The 13,116-nt window shown below is 44.5% G+C and overlaps 1 long non-coding RNA gene across 1 annotated transcript; it reads right to left on the bottom strand.

Moving 5' to 3' along the window:
• Nucleotides 1-3,839: 3,839 nt before the first annotated feature.
• Nucleotides 3,840-6,553, bottom strand: LOC120963115 (uncharacterized). Its single transcript, XR_005755086.2, has 3 exons — nucleotides 5,749-6,553; nucleotides 5,561-5,640; nucleotides 3,840-4,108 (listed from the first exon to the last, which is right to left on the bottom strand). It is a non-coding gene; the product is annotated as an uncharacterized lncRNA (long non-coding RNA).
• Between the last annotated feature and the right edge of the window lie 6,563 nt (nucleotides 6,554-13,116).

Below are 13,116 nucleotides of genomic sequence, written 5' to 3'. Positions count from 1 at the left end.
CACCCAGTTACGTTGTGACGTTTGATAGCACACAAGGCATTCCTCCGGTATCCGGGAGTTGCATAATCTCATAGTCGAAGGAATATGTATTTGACATGAAGAAAGCAATAGCAATAAAACTGAACGATCAATATGCTAAGCTAACGGATGGGTCTTGTCCATCACATCATTCTTCTAATGATGTGATCCCGTTATCAAATGACAACTCATGTCCATGGTTAGGAAACCTTAACCATCTTTGATCAATGAGCTAGTCAAGTAGAGGCTCACTAGGGACACAATGTTTGTCTATGTATTCACACATGTATTTAGGTTTCCGATCAATACAATTCTAGCATGAATAATAAACATTTATCATGAATAAGGAAATATAAAATAACAACTTTATTATTGCCTCTAGGGCATATTTCCTTCAGTCTCCCACTTGCACTAGAGTCAATAATCTAGATTACATTGTAATGATTCTAACACCCATGGAGTCTTGGTGCTGATCATGTTTTGCTCGTGGAAGAGGCTTAGTCAACGGGTCTGCTACATTCAGATTTGTATGTATTTTTGCAAATCTCTATGTCTCCCTCCTTGACTTGATCACAAATGGAGTTGAAGCGTCTCTTGATGTGTTTGGTTCTTTTGTGAAATCTGGATTCCTTCGCTAAGGCAATTGCTCCAGTATTGTCATAAAAGATTTTCATTGGACCCGATGCACTAGGTATTACACCTAGATCGGATATGAACTCCTTCATCCAGACTCCTTCATTTGCTGCTTCTGAAGCAGCTATGTACTCCGCTTCACACGTAGATCCCACCACGACGCTCTGCTTGGAGCTGCACCAACTGACAGCTCCACCATTCAAAATAAATACGTATCCGGTTTGTGACTTAGAGTCATCCGGATCAATGTCGAAACTAGCATCGACGTAACCATTTACAACGAGCTCTTTGTCACCTCCATAAACGAGAAACATATCCTTGGTCATTTTCAGGTACTTCAGGATGTTCTTGACCGCTGTCCAGTGATCCACTCCTGGATTACTTTGGTACCACCCTGCCAGACTTATGGCAACGAACACATCAGGTCTGGTACACAGCATAGCATACATGATAGAACTTATGGCTGAGGCATAGGGAATGACTTTAATTTTCTCTATATCTTCTGAAGTGGTCGGGCATTGAGTCTGACTCAATTTCACACCTTGCAACACAGGCAAGAACCCTTTCTTTGACTGATCCATTTTGAACTTCTTCAAAACTTTGTCAAGGTATGTGCTTTGTGAAAGTCCTATTAAGCATCTTTATCTATCTCTATAGATATTGATCCCAATATATAAGCAGCTTCACCGAGGTCTTTCATTGAAAAACTCTTATTCAAGTATCCTTTTATGTTATCCAGAAATTCTACATCATTTCCAATTAACAATATGTCATCCACATATAATATTAGAAATGCTACAGAGCTCTCACTCACTTTCTTGTAAATACAGGCTTCTCCGAAAGTCTATATAAAACCATATGCTTTGATTACCTCATCAAAGCGTATATTCCAATTCCGAGATGCTTGCACCAGTCCATATATGGATCGCTGGAGCTTGCACACTTTGTTAGCACCTTTAGGATCGACAAAACCTTCTTGTTGCATCATATACAACTCTTCTTTAGGAAATCCATTAAGGAATGCAGTTTTGACGTCCATTTGCCAGATTTCACAACCATAAAATGCGGTGATTGCTAACATGATTCGAACAGACTTAAGCATCGCTACGGGTGAGAAAGTCTCATCGCAGTCAACTCCTTGAACTTGTCGAAAACCTTTTGCGACAAGTCGAGCTTTGTAGCTAGTAACATTACCATCAGCATCAGTCTTCTTCTTGAAGATCCATTTATTCTCTATGGCTTGCCGATCATCGGGCAAGTCCACCAAAGTCCACACTCTGTTCTCATACATGGATCCTATCTCAGATTTCATGGCCTCAAGCCATTTATCGGAATCTGGGCTCATCATAGCTTCTTCATAGTTCGTAGGTTTGCCATGGTCTAGTAACATGACTTCTAGAACATGATTACCGTACCACTCTGGTGCGGATCATGCTCTGGTTGACCTATGAGGTTTAGTTGTAACTTGATCTGAAGTTTCATGATCATCATCATTAGCTTCCTCTCTAGTTGGTGTAGGCATCACGGGAACGTTTTTATGTGATGAGCTACTTTCCAATTCGAGAGAAGGTACAATTACCTCATCAAGTTCTACTTTCCTCCTACTCACTTCTTTCAAGAGAAACTCCTTCTCTAGAAATGTTCCATTCTTGGCAACAAACATCTTGCCTTCGGATATGTGGTAGAAGGTGTACCCAATTGTTTCCTTAGGGTATCCTATGAATACGCACTTCTCCAATTTGGGTTCGAGCTTATCAGGCTGAATCCTTTTGACATAAGTGTCGCAACCCCAAACTTTAAGAAACGACAGCTTAGGTTTCTTGCCAAACCACAGTTCATACGGTGTCGTCTCAACGGATTTAGACGGTGCCCTATTTAACGTGAATGCAACTATCTCTAATGCATAACCCCAAAATGATAGTGGTAAATCGGTAAAAGACATCATAGATCGCACCATATCTAATAAAGTACGGTTACGACGTTTGGACACACCATTACGCTGTGGTGTTCCAGATGGCGTGAGTTGTGAAACTATTCCACATTGTTTTAAATGAAGGCCAAAGTCGTAACTCAAATATTCGCCTCCGCGATCAGATCGTAGAAACTTTATTTTCTTGTTAAGATGATTCTCAACTTCACTCTGAAATTCTTTGAACTTTTCAAATGTTTCAGACTTGTGTTTCATTAAGTAGATATACCCATATCAGCTCAAATCATCTGTGAAGGTCAGAGAATAATGATACCAGCCGCGTACCTCAACACTCATCGGACCGCATACATCGGTATGTATTATTTTCGATAAGTCATTGGCTCGCTCCATTGTTCCAGAGAACGGAGTTTTAGTCATCTTGCCCATGAGGCATGGTTCGCAAGTATCAAATGATTCATAATCAAGTGATTCCTAAAGTCCATCTGCATGGAGTTTCTTCATGCGCTTTACACCAATATGACCTAAACGGCAGTGCCACAAAAACATAGATTTGCAAATACTATCAGGACTAAGTTCATGATAAATTAAGTTCAATTAATCAAATTACTTAAGAACTCCCACTTAGATAGACATCCCTCAAGTCATCTAAATGATACGTGATCCAAATCAACTAACCCATGTCCGATCATCACGTGAGATGGGGTAGTCATTAATGGTGAACATCTCTATGTTGATCATATCTACTATATGATTCATATTCGACCTTTTGGTCTCCAGTGTTCCGAGGCCATGTCTGTACCTGCTAGGCTCGTCAAGTTTAACTCAAGTATTCCGCATGTACAAAACTGTCTTGCACCCGTTGTATGTGAACGTAGAGTCTATCACACCCAATCATCACGTGGTGTCTCAACACGACGAACTGTAGCAATGGTGCATACTCAGGGAGAACACTTTTACCTTGAAATTTAGTTAAGGGATCATCTTATAATGCTACCGCTGTACTAAGCAAAATAAGATGCATAATAGATAAGCATCACATGCAATCAAAATATGTGACATGATATGGCCATCATCATCTTGTGCTTTTGATCTCCATCTCCAAAGCGTCGTTATGATCTCCATCGTCACCGACTCGACACCTTGATCTCCATTGTTGCGTCGTGGTCGTCTGTGGCACCCCGGCTCAGAGAAACTGGAACACCCCGTATTCCAGCCCAGAGATCGAGGAGAAGTCTCTGGAATACGGCACTGCTTGACATAGAACAAATCAACTCTTATTACAAAGGATAATGATACAAGTGTCTGATGTTACAAAGGATCACATCAACATGGCGACACTACGCCTGTGATACTACACTTGCTCTATGCTAGCAGCGAAACAACTAGTAGCAGTGGAATACATCTAGCAGCGGAACAACGACGAAGGTGGTGAACTCCACTCCGCAGGGACTCTGGCTGGGACACGATCTAGCTCGCACGCGCGGTAACCTCGACAAGCTATCAATCAATCACAGCATCACCTGCAATCTGGCATGACACACCAGGTCAGTACATTGAATGTACTTGCAAGCTCAAAACAACCAAAAGCATCAAGGCAAGACAACAACATAGCATTAAACAGGTTAATTAAATTAACTCCTACCATGATAAGAAAGCATCTACTAAGCATGATATGAAACTACTGCAATACTAATAAACCACCATCTTAGATCTCAACAACCATCTCACTCTTGGCTAACCGGCCAAGTAATATACCATCTCGATCACCTCGTGATCCACCTGATCACCTTGTGATCCAAAACATCCACATGATCACCTCGTGATCAAAGCATCCATGTGATCACCTCGTGACCACATCACAGCTGAATGATCATCCTCGAGATCATACCAACATCACCATCAACATCCTGCCAACCTGTACTGCTCACAATATATCAACAAATAAATCATTTATAAGTCATTCCGTCATGTGAGTGTTGATCGAACGGTGTGACCTAGTATGAACTTGTGCCCATGGTCGAGGACGCGGCTATCGATAGGTTAAACACACACTCTCTGCAGAGGTAGCGCACTTTACCCACACCACAGAACCCATGGCCTCGCACTCCCATTCGGGTGGACCAACGGCGTTCCGACAAAACCGACCTACTGCCATGACACTTTCCCGGCCACTCTGACCAACACCCCTTTTGGGTTCAGTCCTGGGTGGCCCCGTGCCTACCAAAGGCATCAACGGCCACCGTCGTGGCAAAACAAAAAGGTCCCAAACAGGGACAAAAAGGCGCCTAACAACAACTACGGGCACACAAGGTTATGTCTGCTTACCGGGCCAGGGTACCGCACGCCCATAACCTTCCCTCGTTGGAGGCACCGGCGAGAGAAATGACAATAGACCGCATTAGGGCCTTCCCATAAAAGGCAAATGTGGTTGCACTGGAAAAAGCCCGTTTCAGTGGCACCTGACAAACTTAATGACGGAATTTATCCCCAAAAATATAACAGTGATAACTGATACTCCGATCTCATCTATCAACCTGTAATCCAAGTCATAGCAATATCCAACAACTAATCCAAAGCATAATATCGACATATCAAACTACTCCGAGGATGGCATAACACTTCTATCATGTTGAATCCAAGAACGATAATACTACTACTCAAATGTCAAGAACACGCTATCCAGCTAAGATCCACATGCAAGCATCATTTACTACATCATGCTCCAAACATAATAGCAACTATCATCATGATGAAAATAATTCTAGCCACTAATAATCCAAAGGCAACATGTCATCCACATAAGATGCAAAATATTAAACTTAGAACTCCAAAGAATATCATGACACTAGCAAGATCAAAAACAACTCCGAGAAATGCCATGAACAGATCACATGTAGCTAAAACAATATTTTAAACAAGTTCAAATAATTTAAACCATGTCACTGCATTGCAATCAGGCAAATGGAGGGTGTGGCTTGCCTAGGAAGGATGGATTCATTGGGAGGAAGTGCGAGAAACTCGCGGAAAGAATCGCCGAAAAACGTTCCTCTCGGAGGGGGCTGAAAAAGGGCAAGGGCATAATGGTCATTTTCAGAATGTTAACACATGGTGAAAATGATACCAACAGTACGGGCTCGACGCGACGAAGAAGTGGGCTTTGGAATCACCTCAATCGGAGTTACGGGCAAAAATTTGTGATAGTTTTTCTGCCAGGGACCTATATGTAAGAAAATCTTCACAAACAGGCCCTCAACCGGAAAAACTGAACACGCCTTTTCTGAAAATACTGTTTCCCAAAGGGAAAACGTATTCTGGCCTGAAGAAGAGCAGACTGCGCTTTCGGAAACGGAAGACGTATTCCAGTGGAATACACTTCCACTTATCCTAGTCAGTAGAGGCGGGACTGGTGCTGACTCGCTGCCAGGTGGGCCCCGCTGCTGACATCTTTCTCTCCCACTCCTCCTTCCCCGATGCGGCGCAGAACAGGGGGCGGGGTCGCCGGCGCCGGCGGCCATTCTCACAGCTCCGGCCACCGCGCAGGACGCAGCGACCACCGACGAGCGCGGGAGAGAGCGCCACCTCTGTCCTGGCTAGACACGGACGCCGAGGAGCACCGAGACGGGCAGGGCTTCGGCCATGGCGGACAGCAACTCAGGCCAGTGATGGAGTCACGGCCAGAGGCCACCGGAGGAAGGGGCAAACGGCAGGGGAGGCTCGCCGGAGACTGGGTGGATCTCTGGTGGTGATGGAATGAAGAGAGAGGCTCGGGCTCGAGTGAATTTAGCCGGAGGCCCGAGGCAGCCACGGCGGCAATGGACGAGCAAGAGGAGCTCTGGGGCTCGGGTAAGGGACGAGGCAGGATCATAGGAGGATGGGAGGCCGGTGGTGAAGAGAGACGGGGTCGGGGAGGCCTTAAATAGGCGCGGGGCGAGGTGCCGTACTGGCATCGCCGCGGACGCGTGTGCACGCGCATGAGCTCGGAGGTAGGCGACGGAGGAGGAGCAGTGGAGGGTCTCACGAGGCAGAGGAGGCCAAGGGAGCACGGACAAGAAGAGACGAGCGACCAACTTGATGATGGAATTTATCCCCAAAAATATAACAGTGATAACTGATACTCCGATCTCATCTATCAACCTGTAATCCAAGTCATAGCAATATCCAACAACTAATCCAAAGCATAATATCGACATATCAAACTACTCCGAGGATGGCATAACACTTCTATCATGTTGAATCCAAGAACGATAATACTACTACTCAAATATCAAGAACACGCTATGCAGCTAAGATCCACATGCAAGCATCATTTACTACATCATTCTCCAAACATTTAGCAACTATCATCATGATGAAAATAATTCTACCCACTAATAATCCAAAGGCAATTTGTCGTCCACATAAGATGCAAAATATTAAACTTAGAACTCCAAACAATATCATGGCAATAGCAAGATCAAAAACAACTCCGAGAAATGCCATGAACAGATCACATGTAGCTAAAACAATATTTTAAACAAGTTCAAATAATTTAAACCATGTCACTGCATTGCAATCAGGCAAATGGAGGGTGTGACTTGCCTGTGAAGGATGGATTCACCAGGAGGAAGTGCCAGAAACTCGCAGAAAGAATCGCCGGAAAACGTTCTCTCTCAAAGGGGGCTGAATAAAGGAAATGTCATAATGGTCATTTTCATAATGTTAACACATGGTGCAAATGATACCAACAGAACGTGCTCGGCGAGACGAAGAAGTGGGCTTTGGAATCACCTCAATCGGAGTTACGAGCAAAATGTTGTGATAGTTTTTCTACCAGGGACCTATCTGTAAGAAAATCTTCACAAACAGGCCCTCTGCCGGAAAAACTGAACACGCCTTTTCTGAAAATACGGTTTCCCGAAGGGAAAACGCATTCTGGCCCGAAGAAGTGCAGAGTACGCTTTCGGAAACGGAAGACGTATTCCAGTGGAATACGCTTCCACTTATCCTAGTCAGCAGAGGCGAGGTCGGCGCTGACTCGCTGCCAGGTGGGCCCTGCTGCTGACATCTCTCTCTCCCACTCCTCCTTCTTCTTCCCCGACGCGGCGCAGAACAGGGGGCGGGGTCACCGGCGCCAGCAACAGTTCTCACAGCTCCGGCCACCGTGCAGGACGCTGCGACCACCGACGAGCGCGGGAGAGAGCGCCGCCTCCATCCCGGCTAGACACGGATGCCGAGGAACACCGAGACGGGCAGGGCTTTGGCCATGGCGGACAGCAGCTCGGGCCAGTGATGGAGTCGCGACCAGAGGCCACCGGAGGAAGGGGCGAACGGCAGGGGAGGCTCGCCGGAGACTGGGTGGAGCTCTAGGGGTGATGGAATGGAGAGAGAGGCTTGGGCTCGAGTGAATTTAGCCGGAGGCCCGAGGCGGCCACGTCGGCAATGGACGACAAGAGGATGGGAGGCCAGTGGTGAAGAGAGACGGGGTCGGGGAGGCCTTAAATAGGCGCGGGGCGAGGTGCCGCACTGGCGTCGCCGCGGACGCGTGTGCACGCGCATGAGCTCGGAGGTAGGCGACGGGTGAGGAGCAGTGGAGGGTCTCACGAGGCAGAGGAGGCCAAGGGAGCACGGGGAAGAAGAGACGAGTGACATTAATGTGAGACCGCCACTGTTCGCCCGTCGACGCGCGGCGTTTAGCTCCGGCGAGGAGGTTTCTGGAGGGGTAGAGGGGTTTAGGAAGGTGGCGACGACGAGAGGAAGACGTTGGACATGCTCACGCACGTGAAGACGACGAGAGGGGATAGGACGAAGGAGAAACGACGCTCTGGACGTGGCCACTACACACAGAGCGCGTGCACAGGCACACCATCGTCGTAGTCACCACATGAACTGGGGCATTCAATGCTCTCTGGCATCCCAAATGTTGTCTAGCCGATAGTCCTTCCAAACTTGAGACCGTGGGAAGTGAAAACGTGAGAGAAGAGGCTCTGTGTCTGAGTTAGGCATCAGCTAAAGTTTGCTGCATCAAACTTGGCCGTGCACTGCTGATCAACGGGGAACTGATTGGGGTCAATGGTGTTGTCTGGGGTGATTCTTAGGAAGGACTTTGACCCTGGAAGGTTTTAGGGGAAATGGATCAAGGCTTAATAGAGTTGCTTTGCAACTGACCAAAATGGTCCAGAATCAAGAATAGGATGATGCTCTCATATGGAGAAGCCACTTGGGCTGAATTTGGTAGATCATGATGATTTGGGCAGGTGATGATTCTGTAAAAATTCCATACCAATTGGACAAGCCAAAATGGTACTTGCTTCACAAACATCCCCTCTGTCTAGAAACTTGCAAAAATTCTAGAGGATCCCAAAATTGGTGGAGAGTGGTTTTATGGCTATGAGAATGCTCTGGTGAATTTTCAGCCAAAATGAAGCAATATGAAATATACTTAGGGATGGCAATGGGTAGGGTATGGGTGGGTACCGCCTCCTTCTGCCCAAACCCATACACATAGAAACTTTCTATACCCACCCATTTCAATACCCATGGGCACAAATTGACACCCATGCCCATACCCATCGGGTATCCTATACCCAATGGGTATCCAGTGGATACAACATATAGCATTTAAATTTTAAAGAAGTCGAGAAATGAGTGTAAAATTCATGTGAGTATGGGTCTGTCTAGTACCAACATGACCTCCTCTGATGGGTGGCCAACTACAGGCGACAATGGAGTACAATAAGTGGTTGGTGGAAGCCTGAAACAGTGGGAGGCGGTAGTGGGAATAGGGGATCGCTGGTATAAGAGTTGGACAAGAGTGTGTTGGTGATGAGCCGAGATTTCATCGTTTCAAGGAGTCATGTAGGACATAGGAGGAGTGCGAGTTGGTTGTCGCGAGCCTATGAACTATGGTTGGTTTAGGAAAAAAACGGACTGAGAGTTGGGCCATAGGAGTTGGATGTTGACCCCACATGTCATAGGAGTTATTTTCACTTATTAATTTTTCTGGGTATTCATAGGGTTACCCATGGGTGCAATCTTATACCCATGCCCTACCCATATATTTTGCGGGTATGGATAACCATTACCCATGGGTACAAAATCTTGCTAAGTCTTACCCATGGCCGCTGTTTTTGGGTAGGGTACCCGCGGATACCCATACCCATGGGCAAAACTGCCATCCCTAAATATACTTGCTTCACAACCTGAAAATATTGACAGAAGCAAAGATTTCATCCTGTGCTCACATAGATGATTAGATGGGGCTGAAATTTGTAGGAGTGTGATAATATGAGCACATGAAGAGGTATGCAAAATTTCAACTCATTTGGATACTCCTAGATAGTACTTCCTTCACAATGCCTTCTGTCTGACAGAAACTTTGAAAAACCACTGAGGGAAGTTGGCTAGGCAAATAAAGTTGAATTTTGGCATGAGGCAATGATTTGGATGAAATAGCATGCCCAAAAAGTTTGGGAGAAAACAAGATTGGATAGGTGGCACTTCCTACACAGAAAGCCACATTGGACATAAATGAAAAATAATTATTGGGAAATTATTCTTGGGCTAGGATAGGAAAGTTTGGGCATATTTGAGCAACATACCCAAAGGAATTATGAGAATTATTTGGGAATTTTAGGAGTGACAGAAATATAGGTTGCTTCACAACCTAGGGAATTGAGGTTATTCCTTTACTAAGAAAAGGAATATTCCCCAAGAAAAAGGATTTTAGGGTTGGGCTAGTATGGAAATGACATGGTATATGGAAAGATTTGAGGATTAAGAGTCACTTCGGAGAAGAAATGAGGGTGATCTCCCAGGTTGCAAGGCCATAGATCCACTCCAAAAAGAAAAACAGAGCAAAAACCAAATAAATCAAAAGAAAAAGAAAAGGGCCAAAAACCAGGCTGTTAGATCGTCTCACCAACTATTGCTTCTACAACTATCGCTAACGCATAGTGATAAAGTAAAAGCAATTACATGGTGTTTGCATTTCATACAATAAAGAGACAACCATAAGGCTCCTGCCGGTTGCCGATAACTTTTACAAAACATGATCATCTCATACAATAACGTATATCACATCATGTCTTAACCATATCACATCACAACATGCCCTGCAAGAACAAGTTAGACGTCCTCTACTTTGTTGTTGCAAGTTTTACGTGGCTGCTACGGGCTTCTAGCAAGAACCGTTCTTACCTACGCATCAAACCACAAGGGTGTTTCGTCAAGTTTGCTATTTTAACCTTCTTGAACGACCGACCAAAGTCAAATTTGATTCAACTAAAGTAGGAGAAACATACAGCCGCCAGCCATCTTTATGCAAAAGTAGTTGCATGTCTGTCGGTAGAACCGGTCTCATGTGCGTGGACATGTAAAGTTGGTCCAGGCCGCTTCATCCCACAATACTGATATGTCTCCAACGTATCTATAATTTTTGATTGTTCCATGCTATTATATTATCTGTTTTGGATGTTTTATATGCAATTTTATATTTTTTTGGGAATAACCTATTAACCTAGAGCCCAGTGCCAGTTCCTGTTTTTTCCCTGTTTTTGAGTTTCGCAGAAAAGGAATACCAAATGGAGTCCGAACGAAATAAAACATTTGCGACGATTTTTCTTGGACCAGAAGACAACCAGGAGACTTGGAGATAAAGTCGGAAGAGCCACGAGACGGCCACAAGGACGGAGGGCGTGCCCAGGGGGTAGGGCACGCCCCCACCCTTGTGGGCCCCTCGTGCACCTCCTGACCTAATTCTTTCGCCTATATATACTCATATATCCCCAAACCAATAGGGGCATCCACGAAAACAATTTTCCACCACTGCAACCTTCTGTACCCGTGAGATCCCATCTAGGGACCTTTTCCGGCACCCTGCCGGAGGGTGATTCGATCACGGAGGGCTTCTACATCAACTCCATTGCCCTTCCGATGAAGCGTGAGTAGTTTACCACAGACATACGGGTCCATAGCTAGTAGCTAGATGGCTTCTTCTCTCTCTTTGATTCTCAATACCATGTTCTCCTCGATGTTCTTGGAGATCTATTCGATGTAATACTTTTTTGCGGTGTGTTTGCCGAGATCCAATGAATTGTGGATTTATGATCATATTGTATATGAATATTATTTGAATCTTCTCTGAATTCGTTTATGCATGATTTGATATCTTTGTAATTCTCTTCGAACTATCGGTTTGGTTTGGCCAACTAGATTGGTTTTTCTTGCAATGGTAGAAGTGCTTAGCTTTGGGTTCAATCTTGCGGTGTCCTTTCCCAGTGACAGTAGGGGGCAAGGCACGTATTGTATTGTTGCCATCGAGGATAAAAAGATGGGGTTTTCATCATATTGCTTGAGTTAATTCCTCTACATCATGTCATCTTGTTTAATGTGTTACTCCATTCTTTATGAACTTAATACTCTCGATGCATGCTGGATAGCGGTCGATGTGTGGAGTAATAGTAGTAGATGCATAATCGTTTCGGTCTACTTGATACGGGTGTGATGCCTATATTCATGATCATTGCCTTAGATGTCGTCATAACTTTGCACTTTTCTATCAATTGCTCGACAGTAATTTGTTCACCCACCGTATTATTTTCTATCCTGGGAGAAGCCTCTAGTGAAACCTATGGCCCCCGGGTTTACTTTTCATCATATGAGTTTCTAGTTTCCATTATATAAGTTTCCGATATACTATTTTGCAATCTTTTACTTTCTGGTCTATAAACCAAAAATACCAAAAATATTTACTTTACCGTTTATCTATCTCTGTTAGATCTCACCTTTGCAAGTAACCGTGAAGGGATTGACAACCCCTTTATCGCGTTGGGTGCAAGTTGTTTGATTGTTTGTGCAGGTATTCGGTGACTTGTGCGTTGTCTCCTACTGGATTGATACCTTGGGTCTCAAACTAAGGGAAATACTTATCTCTACTTTGTTGCATCACCCTTTCCTCTTCAAGGTAAAAACCAACGCAAGCTCAAGAAGTAGCAGGAAGAACTTCTGGCGCCATTGCCGGGGAGATCCACGTCTATTCAAGACATACCAAGTACCCATCATAAACTCTCATCTCTTGCATAACATTATTCGCCATTCGCCTCTCGTTTTCCTCTCCCCCACTTCTAAAACGGTTTTCGAAAAGATTTGCCTTTTCTTCGCCCTTCTTCCGTTCGGTCTTGTGTTACCATGTGCCTTCTTTCTGCTTGCATCTTCGCTTGCTAAGAGTTTATGGATTCCCATCCACTTGTTAATCCTTTTAAAGGATCCAATTGTTATGAACCAATTGCTAGTGAGTTGAGTGCACTAGATTATCTTTATGGAGTTTTGCTTGAAATCCGTGAATCTGGAAATTGTGATGAAGTGCTTTATAAAGTAATTCATGGTAGATCTTTGAATAAAAAGCATGATTGCAATGATGTTACTATAAATTCTGTTAATGTCAGTTGTTCTAATAATATGCAAAACCCTAAGCTTGGGGATGCTAATTTTTCTATGTCTACTGCTTGTTGCAATGATCATGATTGGGGTAATTCTTCTTATGATCTTGAAAATTTATT

This window comes from Aegilops tauschii, chromosome 4 (assembly GCF_002575655.3).
Source record: "Aegilops tauschii subsp. strangulata cultivar AL8/78 chromosome 4, Aet v6.0, whole genome shotgun sequence".
NCBI classification, from domain to species: domain Eukaryota; kingdom Viridiplantae; phylum Streptophyta; class Magnoliopsida; order Poales; family Poaceae; genus Aegilops; species Aegilops tauschii.
Note: the sequence above shows the minus strand (reverse complement) of the source record. Positions and strands in the feature narration are given on the sequence as shown.